The sequence below is a fragment of the Bos indicus x Bos taurus genome, chromosome X (assembly GCF_003369695.1).
Source record: "Bos indicus x Bos taurus breed Angus x Brahman F1 hybrid chromosome X, Bos_hybrid_MaternalHap_v2.0, whole genome shotgun sequence".
NCBI lineage: Eukaryota > Metazoa > Chordata > Mammalia > Artiodactyla > Bovidae > Bos > Bos indicus x Bos taurus.
In genome coordinates, this window is record NC_040105.1 from 16,390,905 (window position 1) to 16,403,625 (window position 12,721).

General features: G+C 43.1%; 1 protein-coding gene and 1 non-coding gene across 6 annotated transcripts in view; one reads left to right on the forward strand and one right to left on the reverse strand.

Moving 5' to 3' along the window:
- Positions 1–192: 192 nt before the first annotated feature.
- On the reverse strand, positions 193–265 carry TRNAV-UAC. The gene has a single exon. It is a non-coding gene; the product is annotated as a tRNA-Val (tRNA).
- A 1,020-nt stretch (positions 266–1,285) lies between these two features.
- Positions 1,286–12,721, forward strand: part of PPEF1 (protein phosphatase with EF-hand domain 1) — a 157,448-nt gene continuing 146,012 nt past the window's right edge. For all 5 annotated transcript variants that reach the window (XM_027534408.1, XM_027534407.1, XM_027534413.1 and 2 more), the window contains exons 1-2: positions 1,286–1,529; positions 2,424–2,476. The gene's annotated coding sequence lies outside the window, so the exon portion shown is untranslated. The remainder of the gene's footprint in view (positions 1,530–2,423; positions 2,477–12,721) is intronic.

The window sequence follows — 12,721 nt, forward strand, 5'->3', positions numbered from 1 at the left end:
AGTTTCCTAGGTCGGGCGAGGGCGGTGAGGATGGAAGGAGAGGGTATTTGTCACTACGCTTCTGTTATAAAAACATGCCAGAAAGTAGAGAAAAATGAAAAAAAAAAAATAATTTTAACGGAGAACGAAAAGCACCTCGTATTTTCTTTCCCATCGTTAAGGAATGGAAAAAAAAAAAAAGCCTTCCCGGCTTGGTTCCACTGGGGCTCGAACCCAGGACCTTCTGCGTGTAAAGCAGACGTGATAACCACTACACTACGGAACCTCTATGCAGAACACTTGCGTCGTTACTTTATTCATAGTGTCACAAGAGAACCAGAGCCTCTGCTGAAACCCCGCCCCTACGCTGTAACTCCGCCCCCACCGTGGCCCCGCGCCGCCTGCGGGATTTGGTGTTCGCGGCCCGGCGCCGGACTCCGGCTCCGACGTCTGGAGCGCTCGCCCTCCGTGTCCTCTAGGTTTTTCGCCCTTGAGACCCGGGGAGGCCGAGGCGAGAGGTTACCCTCCTGGCGAGAGCGCCGCGCCACTAGTCAACCGTCCCTAAACTTTCCCGCAGCCGCGGCGTTCGCGAGATCGGCCCGGCGGGCGGAAGCGGACAGTGCCCGCGGTGCGGCCCCTTCTAGTAGATTCTCTCAGCCTGTGAGGGACTCGCACTTCCCCACTTTCCCCACGGGCACACTGAGCCGCTTCCGTCAGTACTGGAAGCCTTGAGTCCGGAGCAGGGCGCACAGGAGCATCACGCCAGGCAAAGACTCAGGCAGCGCGGGGCTGGGGTGGTGGGGTGGCCCAGGGCGGGGGGTCATTTTTATATTGATCTTTGTTTTGTCAGCTATGGAAAAGGCAGCTGGTCAGTCGGCCTCTTGCCCTAGGATACAGACTCCTAATGCTCCCCAGACCTTTTCCACTACATCCTTCCCCTCCTGAAGCTCCAGGGGCTTTTGTTTGAGCTTATTTGTCTGGGGAGGGACGGGGGCAGTAGAGACCAGCCGCCCCTTTATGGCTGGGGGTGGGGTGCGGCGGGGGTGAGGCAGGACCGGCCACAAGATTTGAGGGGCCCAATGCAAAAGTAAAATATCAGATTCCTTGATCTTAAGTTACTAAAAATTCCAAAATCATGACAGGAGAGCATTAAACCCAGCGCGACCCGAGGGAATGCAGCCCATGAGCCTGCTGCTGTGCTTCCAGGACTGTGGTCCCCAAGAAGTGCTGGGATCATCCATTATGAAGGGCGTGTGTGTGTTCTTTTTTCCTGGTTTTCATTGTCGGTGCCGTTTGTTTTCCCCAGTACTTCTGGATGGATCTTCCTTATCCTAGGATTGCTCGCCATCCTCAAGCTTGAAAACCCACTTAAAACCATTTGAGGGGCCTTTTTAAGTGGTGAGTTGGACATGGCTGAAGGCTATGGCTGTCCTCTTCCCAGGCGTCTTCCTCTGAGGCTGGCAAAATAATGGAGAAACGATACTGATTGTATGAAAGCATCCCTTTTGGCCAACTCCTATCTTCCTGGGAAGGCCCCCTGGAAGAAACAGGTGGGTGGAAGGTGCACTAATCTGAGGGTGGTTATCTGGATTCTAGTGCTGCCTTGGCTACTCACTAGCTGTCTAGTCTTGAATGTCAGTTCACCTCCCAAGCCTCTGTGTATCTGCCTTTGTGAAATGTGTGGGTTGAACTAGACACCCTTGCTTTCCCCTCTGGGTCTAAATGTTATCTCTACTTTCCAGGTTGAGAAAATGGAGGCACTTGTCTGCTGTGTTAAGTTTTTCCACAGGAGTAGTTAGGGGCGGGGTTAGGTTCTCTAGTACCAGGTTTCCTGTATCCTAATTAGCTCCCTGTAATGTTTACATGGGCCCCTTCCAGAATGCCTTTTTGTTGATAACATTTCCAGAGGCCTCTTGAGCACTTGACACTGAGAGTGTGAGCCATGGGATGACTATGAGTGGACAGCCACTAGCCAGAGGATGAATTCATGGAAAGTCTGTGTTTCTTGCCAGTGAGCCATAATGACTCCCACGATGCCTAGTAATGAGTGTATTTCACCTGTTTCCAAACCCTTGTCAGTTGAAAACAAGGCTGCCAAGAATTAGGCCTAAATTGCACCTGCCGGATGTGTTTTGGTTTGTCTCTACAGAATGCTTTGCCCTTTCTTGAGCTTTCTCTCTGCCCTTGCTCTAAGGGTTGGTTTGCCACGTGCAAGCTTTGGCCAGGTTCCCACACATAGAAAAGAGGCTGGTGCACCTCTGATGCACGCGACATAGGATTCTGCCTTTAGTGAAAAGGAAGGAGACTTCTGTTACACTCCCCAGCTGCCTTCAAGGTGTATTCACAGTCTCTGTTATTAGTAAAGTGCTATATGGTTTACAAAGCATTTTCACATCCATTCCTATGAGGTAGCCATGGTAACTACTACTGTCTCCATTTTTCAGCTGAAGAAGTTGAAGCTGAAGAGTTCCAGTGCCTTGCCGAGACCATTCTGTTGGTGAGTGGCAGGGCGGGGCTCATACTCAGTTTTCTGATAGCCATGTGATTTGGGGAGGCCCTTATTCCTAAAGGCTGCATGTTTGTATTAAGAGTGCCATTGGTCTCTTATAATATCTTGTCTTTTATAATTTGTTTCAACTGGAAGATAATTGCTTTACAGTGTTGTGTTGGTTTCTGCTGTATAACAGCGTGAATCGGCTAGAAGTTTATATATGTTCTGTTTCTTTTGTGCCTTCCTGCCACTCTCTTTTGTAAATTTTTAAATGAAATCCTCAAAAGCTGGAACCAATAGCCTGTAGCCAATCACTGTTGATGACTTTTAACCTTGACACTGCTAGCGTCATGGCTAGTGCCACAGTTGGCCACAATTTCACCTTGCACTTCAGTCTAGTCAGATAGATTTGTGAGGCCTGTTGCCCCCAGGTCTGCCAATAATCACTGAACAACTACCAGAGAAATAGATACACTAGCAAATAAAGACAAGAAGTCTCTTTAAACTTTTTGAGTCCTCTGATTGCTCAGATATTTGGTATGGTTTCCCCAGCATTAGGCCTCACTGATGGAGGGTGACTCAACCAAGGAAACCACAGCCCCAAACATTGAGCTGACTTAGGAAGCTCCACTGACTTGATTTCATTTAAATGTGATTGTACTCCTTCAGTGTTTTTTCAAGTATTCACTAAGGAAAGGGAGTGGTTAACTTAGTATGACAGAGTTCACCTTATTTTTCCCTTTTTACAGCTCATCAAGACATTTGAAACTAGTCTGTTGGAATGGGTGTTTTTTCTAAAACAAATTTATTTATTTTTTTGGCAGTGCTGGGTCTTTGTTGCCACGCGGGCTTTTCTCTAGTTGCAGAGAGCAGGGGCTACTCTTGGATGCTGTGGTGGCTTCTCTTGTTGCGGAGTATGGGCTCTAGGGCACGTGGGCTCAGTAGTTGTGGCTTCCCGGCTCTAGAGGACAGGCTGAGTAGTTGGGACGCATGGGCTTAGTTGCTCTCCAGCATGTGGGATCCTCCCAAGGTAGGGATCAAACCCATGTCTCCTGTATTGGCAGGCAGATTCTTTGCCACTGAGCCACCAGGGAAGCCCTGGAATAGGTATTTGTTACTTTTTGCCCACCTGCCTTTTCACAGTCGCTTACATCCCTCTGTCTTTTTACCCAGTTCAAGTTCTGTGGTCATTTTTATCACTCCTTTGCCTCTTGGTTGCTTGTCCTTGTTGGCAAAACCAGTTTGTTAAATCCAACTCTTTCCCAATCCATCTCTGAATATGGCCCCAGGAGGAGCACACCTTCAGGCCTACTGATTTCACATTAAATTCTTGACAGAGTACCTCAGCGTGTTCTTAATGCAGCCCAGAATAATGTCTGCTTTCCCTGTTCAGTCATTTTCCACCTCACCTAGAGGACAGGTTAATGTCTTCTCTCCCTAAATTTCCTGTACCTCCTGCCCCAACCTCACCTACAACTGATGACCTTGCTTCCTTATTTCCATGCAAAAAAAAAAATGGAAGCAACCTGAAGAGGGGTAGTACCCTTCACTCTGCTCACTTGCCTGCATTTGTGCCCTTGTAGCTCTAGACCTGGCCCTGCCTCTAGATTAGGGCTTTCTGAACACAGCCCCGTTGACATTTGGAACTGGGGAACTCTGTCGTGGGGGAGCTGTCCTGTATAATGTGAGACGTTTCACAGCATCCCTGGCCTCTACTCACTAGATGCCGATAGCACCATTCCCCAAGTTGTTACAACCCAAAATATTCCCCGGGGGCTATTTGGCGATGTCTGGAGATGCTCTGGGCTGTCATGACTGCGGTGGTGGGGCTAGTGTGCTGCTAGCATCCAGTGCGTAGAGAGGAGAGATGCAGTGAAACATTCTACAGTGCACAGAACAGCCCCCACCACAAGAAATATCTGTGCCCCCAAAGTCACTAGTGCCCTGGTTGAGAACTCCTGCCCTAGATGACTTGTCTGCATTCCTGACACCCAACCACCTGCTGTTGCCTATTCAAGGAAAGTACCGTAACAACTCCCTTCTTTCTCCTTCATTATTATCTACTTTCTTTCTATTGGATCATTCCTGTCAGCATACAAACATGCTGTAATTTTTCTCATTCTTAAAAAATCATCTCTTAATCTCATTTCCACGTCAGCTACTCCCATTTCTCTGCTTTCTTTTATAGAAAAAAGAAAAACTCTTAGAAAATATGTCCCTAGGTGCTCTCTCCAGTACCTCTTCTCCTTGTGGAAATGATTACCCCTCCCAGTTTTTTGGTTTTGTTTTTTGTCCTCCCAGCTTTTAGGATGCCACTCTCTCCTGATTTTGTTTCTTACTTCACTGGTCACCCCTTCCCAGTCACCTTTGCTAGATCTCATCTCTTAGACTTCTAAACATGGGTGTTCCACAGGCCTCAGTTTGTGGATGTTTCTATTCATTATCACCACTCTGGTGATCTCATTTAATCTAATGACTTTAAATATGGTCAGTAACCTAGATGACTTTCAAATTTATATCCCTAGTCCAGACTTTTCTTTCAAACTCCCAGTCTTCCTGCAAAACATGTCCATTTAGATGTCTAATAGGTATTTCAGTCCTGTTCTGCCTGTGTCCTCGCCTTTCTTAGTCTTCCTTATCGTCCTTGTCTCAGATAAGGGCAACCTCATCTTTCCACATTTTTCTTTCTACATTTAGGCCTAAAATGTACATTTTACATTTTTCTACAAAATTGTACATCTTTCTACATTTAGGCCTAAAATGGAGAAAAAATGGAAGAAATCATACTTGATTCTTTTTCCCATCTTACACTTCAAATTTAATCTCACTTGCAAATCCTTTTGTCTATACCATCAAGAGCTATGTAGAATCTAATCACTTTCTACCATATGCCCTGCTACCATACAAATCAAAGTCACCATCATTTTTGTCTGGGTCATTGCCAAGAACCTCAAATTCTGGCCTCCCAACTTCTGCCCTTTTCTCCCTACAGACTATTCTTCACACAGTAACCAGAGTGATCTTTTTTATTTTTATTTTTTTTTAAGTCCTACTTGCTGGGCATCTTCTTTCAGGCCTTGTCACCTAGGGATTTTTAAAAAAAACTTTATTTATTTTTAGCTGTACTGGGTCTTCATTGCTGCGTGGGCTTTTCTCTAGTTTCAGCAAGTGGGCTCTACTCTCTGGTTCTTGGGCTTTTCATTGTGGTGGCTTCTCTTGTTGCGGAGCATGGGCTCTAGGGCACTCGGGCTTCAGTAGTTGTGGTTTTCGGCTTTAGAGCGTGGGCTTAGTAGTTGCGGCGTAAGGGCTTAGTTGTTTCTTGACATGTGGGATCTTCCCAGACCAGGGATCGAACACATGTCTCCTGCATTGGGAGGTGGATTCTTCATCACTGAGCCACCAGAGTGATCCTTTCAAGACCTAAGTTAGATCATGTCATTTTTCTGTTCAAAACCCTTCAATAGCTCTCCACCTTAACTCGAATGGAAGCCAGAGACTTACACTGGCTTGCAAGGCGCTACATGATCTGATCTTCCATTTATTACCCCTCTGATCATATATCCTGTTACATTGCCTTACAGGACCAGACTTGGCTGCTTTGTTGTTTTTCAGTCACTCAATTGTATCTGAATCTTTTCAACCCCATGGACTGCAGCATGCCAGGCTACTCTGTCCTCCACTATCTCCTAGAGTTTGCTCAAATTCATGTCCATTGAGTCAGTGATGCTGTCTAACCATCTCATTTACCTTCAATCTTTCCAAGCTTCAGGGTCTTTTCCAGTGAGTCAGCTCTTTGCTTCAGGTGGCCAAAATATTGGAGCTTAGGCACCAGTTCTTCTAATGAATATTCAGGGTTGATTTCCTTTAGGATCGACTGGTTTGCTCTCCTTGCAGTCCAAGGGACTCTCAAGAGTCTTCTCCAGTACCACAGTTTGAAAGCATCAGTTCTTCATCCCTCAGCCTTCTTTATGGTCCAAATCTCACATCTGTACATGACTACAGGAAAAACCATAGCTTGGACTATACATACCTTTGCTGGAAAGTGATATTTGCTTTTTAATACACTGTTTAGGTTTGTCATAGCTTTCCTTCCAAGGAGCAAGTGTCTTTTTTTTTTTAATTTGTTTTTAATTGGAGGATAATTTTTTTTGCAATACTGTGGTATTTCTGCCATACATCAGCATGAATCAGTCATAGGTATACATATGTCCCCTCCCTTTTAAACCTCCCTCCCCATCCCACCCTTCTAGGTTGTCACAGAGCACTGGCTTTAGGTTCCTGCATCATACGGCAAATTCCCATTGGCTGTCTGTTTTACGTATGGTATGTATATGTTTCAATGCTATTCTCTCAAATTGTTCCACCCTCTCCTTCCCCTGCTGTATCCAAAAGTCTGTCCTTTATGTCTGCGTCTCCTTTGCTCCCCTGTGAACAGGATCATCAGTATCATCTTTCTAGATTCCATATATATATATGTTTTTTACATTAAATTATTTTGATTGGAGGATAATTGCTTTTCAATACTGTGATGGGTTCTGCCATACATCAACATGAATCATCCATAGGCATGCATGTGTCCCCTCCCTCCTGAATACCCCTCTCACCTCCTTCCCTACCCGATCACTCCAGGTTGTCACATAGTCCTGGCTTTGGCTTTCCTGCATCATACATCAAACTCCCACCAGCTATCTATTTTATATATGGTAATGTACATGTTTCAATGCTATTCTCTCAAATCATCCTACCCTTTCCTCCCACTGAATCCAAAAGTCTGTTCTTTCTGTGTCTCCTTTGCTGCCCTGCATGTAGGATCATCAGTACCATCTTTTAGATTCCATATATATGCATTAATATACAATATTTGTCGTTCTCTTTTTAACTTACTTCACTATGTATAATAGGCTTTAGATTCATCCACCTCATTAGAACTGACTCAAATGCATTCCTTTTTGTAGCTGAGTAATATTCCATTGTATATATGTACCACAACTTCCTTATCCATTCATCTGCTGATGGACATCTAGGTTGCTTCCATGTCTTAGCTATTGTACATAGTACTGCAGTGAACATTGGGGTACATGTGTCTTTTTCAGTTCTGGTTTCCTCAGGATATATGCTCAATAGTGGGATTGCTGGGTCATATTATAGTTTTATTCTTAGTTTTTTAAGGAATCTCCATACATAGTGGCTGTATCAGTTTGCATTCCTACCAACAAGAGGGTCCAGTTTTTCCATATCCTCTCTAGCATGTATTGTCTGTGGACTTTTTGATGATAACCATTCCAAAAAGTGTGAGATGATACCTCATTGAGCTTTGATTTGCATTGCTTTAATAATGAGTGATGACCAGCATCTTTTCATGCGTTTGTTAGCCATCTGTATGTTTTCTTTGGAGAAATATCTGTTTAGGTCTTCTGCCTACTTTTTGATTCGGTTGGTTGCTTTTCTGGTATTGAGCTGCATGAACTTGTATCTTTTAGAGATTAATCCTTTGTCGGTTGTTTCATTTGCTATTATTTTCTCCCATTCTGAGGGTTGTCTTTTCACCTTGCTTATAGTTTCCTTTGTTGTGCAAAAATTTTTAAGTTTAATTAGGTCCCATTTGTTTATTTTTGTTTTTATTTCCATTACTTTAGGAGGTGGGTCATAGAGGATCTTGTGATTTATGTCAAAGAGTGTTCTGCCTATGTTTTCCTCTAAGAATTTTATAGTTTCTGGTCTTACATTTAGGTCTTAAATCCATTTTGAGTTTATTTTTGTGTATTGTGTTAGGAAGTATTCTAATTTCATTCTTTTACACATAGCTGACCAGTTTTCCCAGCACCACTTATTGAACAGATTGTCTTTTCTCCATTGTATATTTTTGCCTCCTTTGTCAGAGATAAGGTGCCCATAGGTGTGTGGATTTATCTCCAGGCTTTCTATCTTGTTCCATTGGTATATATTTCTGTTTTTGTGTCAGTACCATACTATCTTAATGATTGTAGCTTTGTAGTATAGTCTGAAGTCAGGAAGCTTGATTCCTCCATCTCCATTTTTTTTTCCTCAAGATTGCTTTGGCTATTTGGTGTCTTTTGTGTTTCCATACAAATTGTGAAATTATTTTTTCTAGTTTTGTGAAAAATACCATTGGTAGTTTGATAGAGATTGCACTGAATCTGTAGATTGTTTTGGGTAGTATAGTCATTTTCACAATATTGACTCTTCCAATCCAAACATGGTACATCTCTCATCTGTTTGTATTATCTTTGATTTCTTTATCAGTGTCTTACAAATTTCTGCATATAGGTCTTTTGTCTTTCTAGGTAAATTTATTCCTAAGTGTTTTATTCTTTTGTTTGCAATGGTGAATGAGATTGTCTCCTTAATTTCTCTTTCTGATTTCTCATTGTTAGTGTATAGGAATGCTAGGGATTTCTGTGTATTAATTTTTTATCCTACAACTTTACTATATTCATTGATTAGCTCTAACAATTTTCTGGTGGCATCTTTAGGGTTTTCTATGTAAAGAATTCATGTCACCTGCAAATAGTTTTACTTCTTTTTCAATCTGGATTCCTTTTATTTCTTTTTCTTCTCTGATTGCTGTAGCTAGGACTTCCAAAACTGTGTTGAATAGTAGTGGTGAGACTGGGCACCCTTGTCTTGTTCCTGATCTTAGGGGAAATGCTTTCAGTTTTTCACCATTGAGAATAATGTTTGCTGTGGTTCGTTGTATGTGGCCTTTATTATGTTGAGGTATGTTCCTTCTGTGCCTACTTTCTGGAGAGTTTTTTTTTTTTTTTATCATAAATGGCTGTTGAATTTTGTCAGAAGCTTTCTCTGCATCTATTGAGATGATCATATGGTTTTTATCTTTTAATTTGTTAATATGGTGTATCAAATTGATTGGTGCACTTCAGTTCAGTCACTCAGTCATGTCCAACTCTTTGTGACCCCATGAACCACAGCACACCAGGCCTCCCTGTCCATCACCAACTCCTGGAGTTCACCCAAACCTATGTCCATCGAGTCAGTGATGCCATCCAACCACCTCATCCTCTGTCATCCCCTTCTCATCCTGCCCCCAAACTTTCCCAGCATCAAGGTCTTTTCCAATTAGTCAATTCTTGGCATCAGGTGGCCAAAGTATTGGAGTTTCAGCTTCAACATCAGTCCTACCAATGAACACCCAGGACTGATCTCCTTTAGAATGGACTGCTTGGATCTTGCAGTCCAAGAGACTCTCAAGAGTCTTCTCCAACACCACAGTTCAAAAGCATCAATTCTTCAGCACTCAGCTTTCTTTATAGTCCAACTCTCACATCCATACATGACCACAGGAAAAACCATAGCCTTGACTAGATGGACCTTTGTTGACAAAGTAATGTCTTTGCTTTTTAATATGCTGTCCAGGTTGGTCATAACTTTCCTTCCAAGGAGTAAGCGTCTTTTAATTTCATGGCTGCAATCACCATCTGCAGTGATTTTGGAGACTGTTCATGAACAGTATGATTGGTGCAAGCATCTTTTAATTTCATGGCTGCAGTCCCCATCTGCAGTGATTTTGGAGACCAAGAAAATAAAATCTGTCATTGCTTCCACTTTTTCACCTTCTATTTCCCATGAGGTGATGGGACCAGATGCCATGATCTTAAGTTTTTTGAATGTTTAGTTTCAAGCCAGCTTTCTCACTCTCCTTTTTGACCTTCCTCAAGAGGTTCTTTTGTTCCCCTTCATTTTGTGGCATTAGAGTGGTATCATCTGCCTATCTAAGGTTGTTGATATTTCTCCCAGTAGTCATGATTCCAGCTTGTGAATCATCCAGCCTGGCATTTCACATAATGTACTCTGCATGTAAAGAATAGCAAGAAGAGATAAGAAAGCCTTCTTCAGCAATCAATGCAAAGAAATAGAGGAAAACAACAGAATGGGAGAGACTAGAGATCTCTTCAAGAAAATCAGAGATACCAAAGGAACATTTCATGCAAAGATAGGCTCGATTAAGGACAGAAATGGTGTGGACCTAACAGAAGCAGAAGATATTAAGAAGAGATGGCAAGAATACACAGAAGAACTGTACAAAAAAGATCTTCACGACCCAGATAATCATGATGGTGTGATCACTGACCTAGAGCCAGACATCCTGGAATGTGAAGTCAAGTGGGCCTTAGGAAGCATCACTACGAACAAAGCTAGTGGAGGTGATAGAATTCCAGTTGAGCTATTCCAAATCCTGAAAGATGATGCTGTGAAAGTGCTGCACTCAATATGCCAGCAAATTTGGAAAACTCAGCAGTGGCCACAGGACTGGAAAAGGTCAGTTTTCATTCCAATCCCAAAGAAAGGCAATGCCAAAGAATGCTCAAGCTACCGCACAATTGCACTCATCTCACACGCTAGTAAAGTAATGCTCAAAATTCTCCAAGCCAGGCTTCAGCAATATGTGAACCGTGAACTTCCTGATGTTCAAGCTGGTTTTAGAAAAGGCAGAGGAACCAGAGATCAAATTGCCAACATCCGCTGGATCATGGAAAAAGCAAGAGAGTTCCAGAAAAACATCTATTTCTGCTTTATTGACTATGCCAAAGCCTTTGACTGTGTGGATCACAATAAACTGTGGAAAATTCTGAAAGACATGGGAATACCAGACTACCTGACCTGCCTCTTGAGAAATTTGTATGCAGGTTAGGAAGCAACAGTTAGAACTGGACATGGAACAACAGACTGGTTCCAAATAGGAAAAGGAGTACGTCAAGGCTGTATATTGTCACCCTGCTTATTTAACTTCTATGCAGAGTACATCATGAGAAACGCTGGGCCGGAAGAAACACAAGCTGGAATCAAGATTACCAGGAGAAATATCAATAACCTCAGATATGCAGATGACACCACCCTTATGGCAGAAAGTGAAGAGGAACTAAAAAGCCTCTTGATGAAACTGAAAGTGGAGAGTGAAAAAGTTGGCTTAAAGCTCAACATTCAGAAAACGAAGATCATGGCATCTGGTCCCATCACTTCATGGGAAATAGATGGGGAAACAGTGGAAACAGTGTCAGACTTTATTTTTCTGGGCTCCAAAATCACTGCAGATGGTGACTACAGCCATGAAATTAAATGATGCTTACTCCTTGGAAGGAAAGTTATGACCAACCTAGATAGCATATTCAAAAGCAGAGGCATTACTTTGCCAACAAAGGTCCGTCTAGTCAAGGCTATGGTTTTTCCTGTGGTCATGTATGGATGTGAGAGTTGGACTGTGAAGAAGGCTGAGCGCCAAAGAATTGATGCTTTTGAACTGTGGTGTTGGAGAAGACTCTTGAGAGTCCCTTGGACTGCAAGGAGATCCAACCAGTCCATTCTGAAGGAGATCAGCCCTGGGATTTCTTTGGAAGGACTGATGCTAAAGCTGAAACTCCAGTACTTTGGCCACCTGATTCGAAGAGTTGACTCATTGGAAAAGACTCTGATGCTGGGAGGGATTGGGGGCAAGAGGAGAAGGGGACGACAGAGGATGAGATGGCTGGATGGCATCACTGACTTGATGGACATGAGTCTGAGTGATCTCTGGGAGTTGGTGATGGAGAGGGAGGCCTGGCATGCTGTGATTCATGGGGTCTCAAAGAGTTGGACACGACTGAGCGACTGATCTGATCTGATCTGATCTAAGTTAAATAAGCAAGGCGGCAGTATCCAGCCTTGTTGTACTTCCTTGTACTTCTTTCTCATTTTGAACCAGTCCTTTATTCCATGTCCTTTTCTAACTGTCACTTCTTGACCTGCATACAGGTTTTTCAGGAGACAAGTAGGCTGGTAGGTTATTCCCATCTCTTTAACAATTTTCCATAGTTTGTTGTGATCTACACATTCACAGCTTTAGTGTAGTCAATTAAGCAGAAGCAGATGTTTTTCTGGAATTCCCTTGCTTTGTCCATGACCCAGTGGAGGTTGGCAGTTTGGTGTCTGATACCTTTGGCTTTTCTAAATCCACCTTGAACACCTGGAATTTCTTGGTTCACACATTGCTGAAGCCTAGCTTAAAAGATTTCGAGTATAACCTTGCTAGCATGTGAAGTGAGCACAGTTGTATGGTACTTTTAACATTCTTTGACATTGCTCTTCTTAGGGATTGGAATGAACACTGACCTTTTTCCAGTCTTGTGGCCACTGTTGTTTTCCAAATTTGCTGGCATATTGAGTCCAGCACTTTAACAGCTTCATCTTTTAGGAGTTTAAATAGCTCAGTTGGAAATACATCACCTCCCCTAGCAT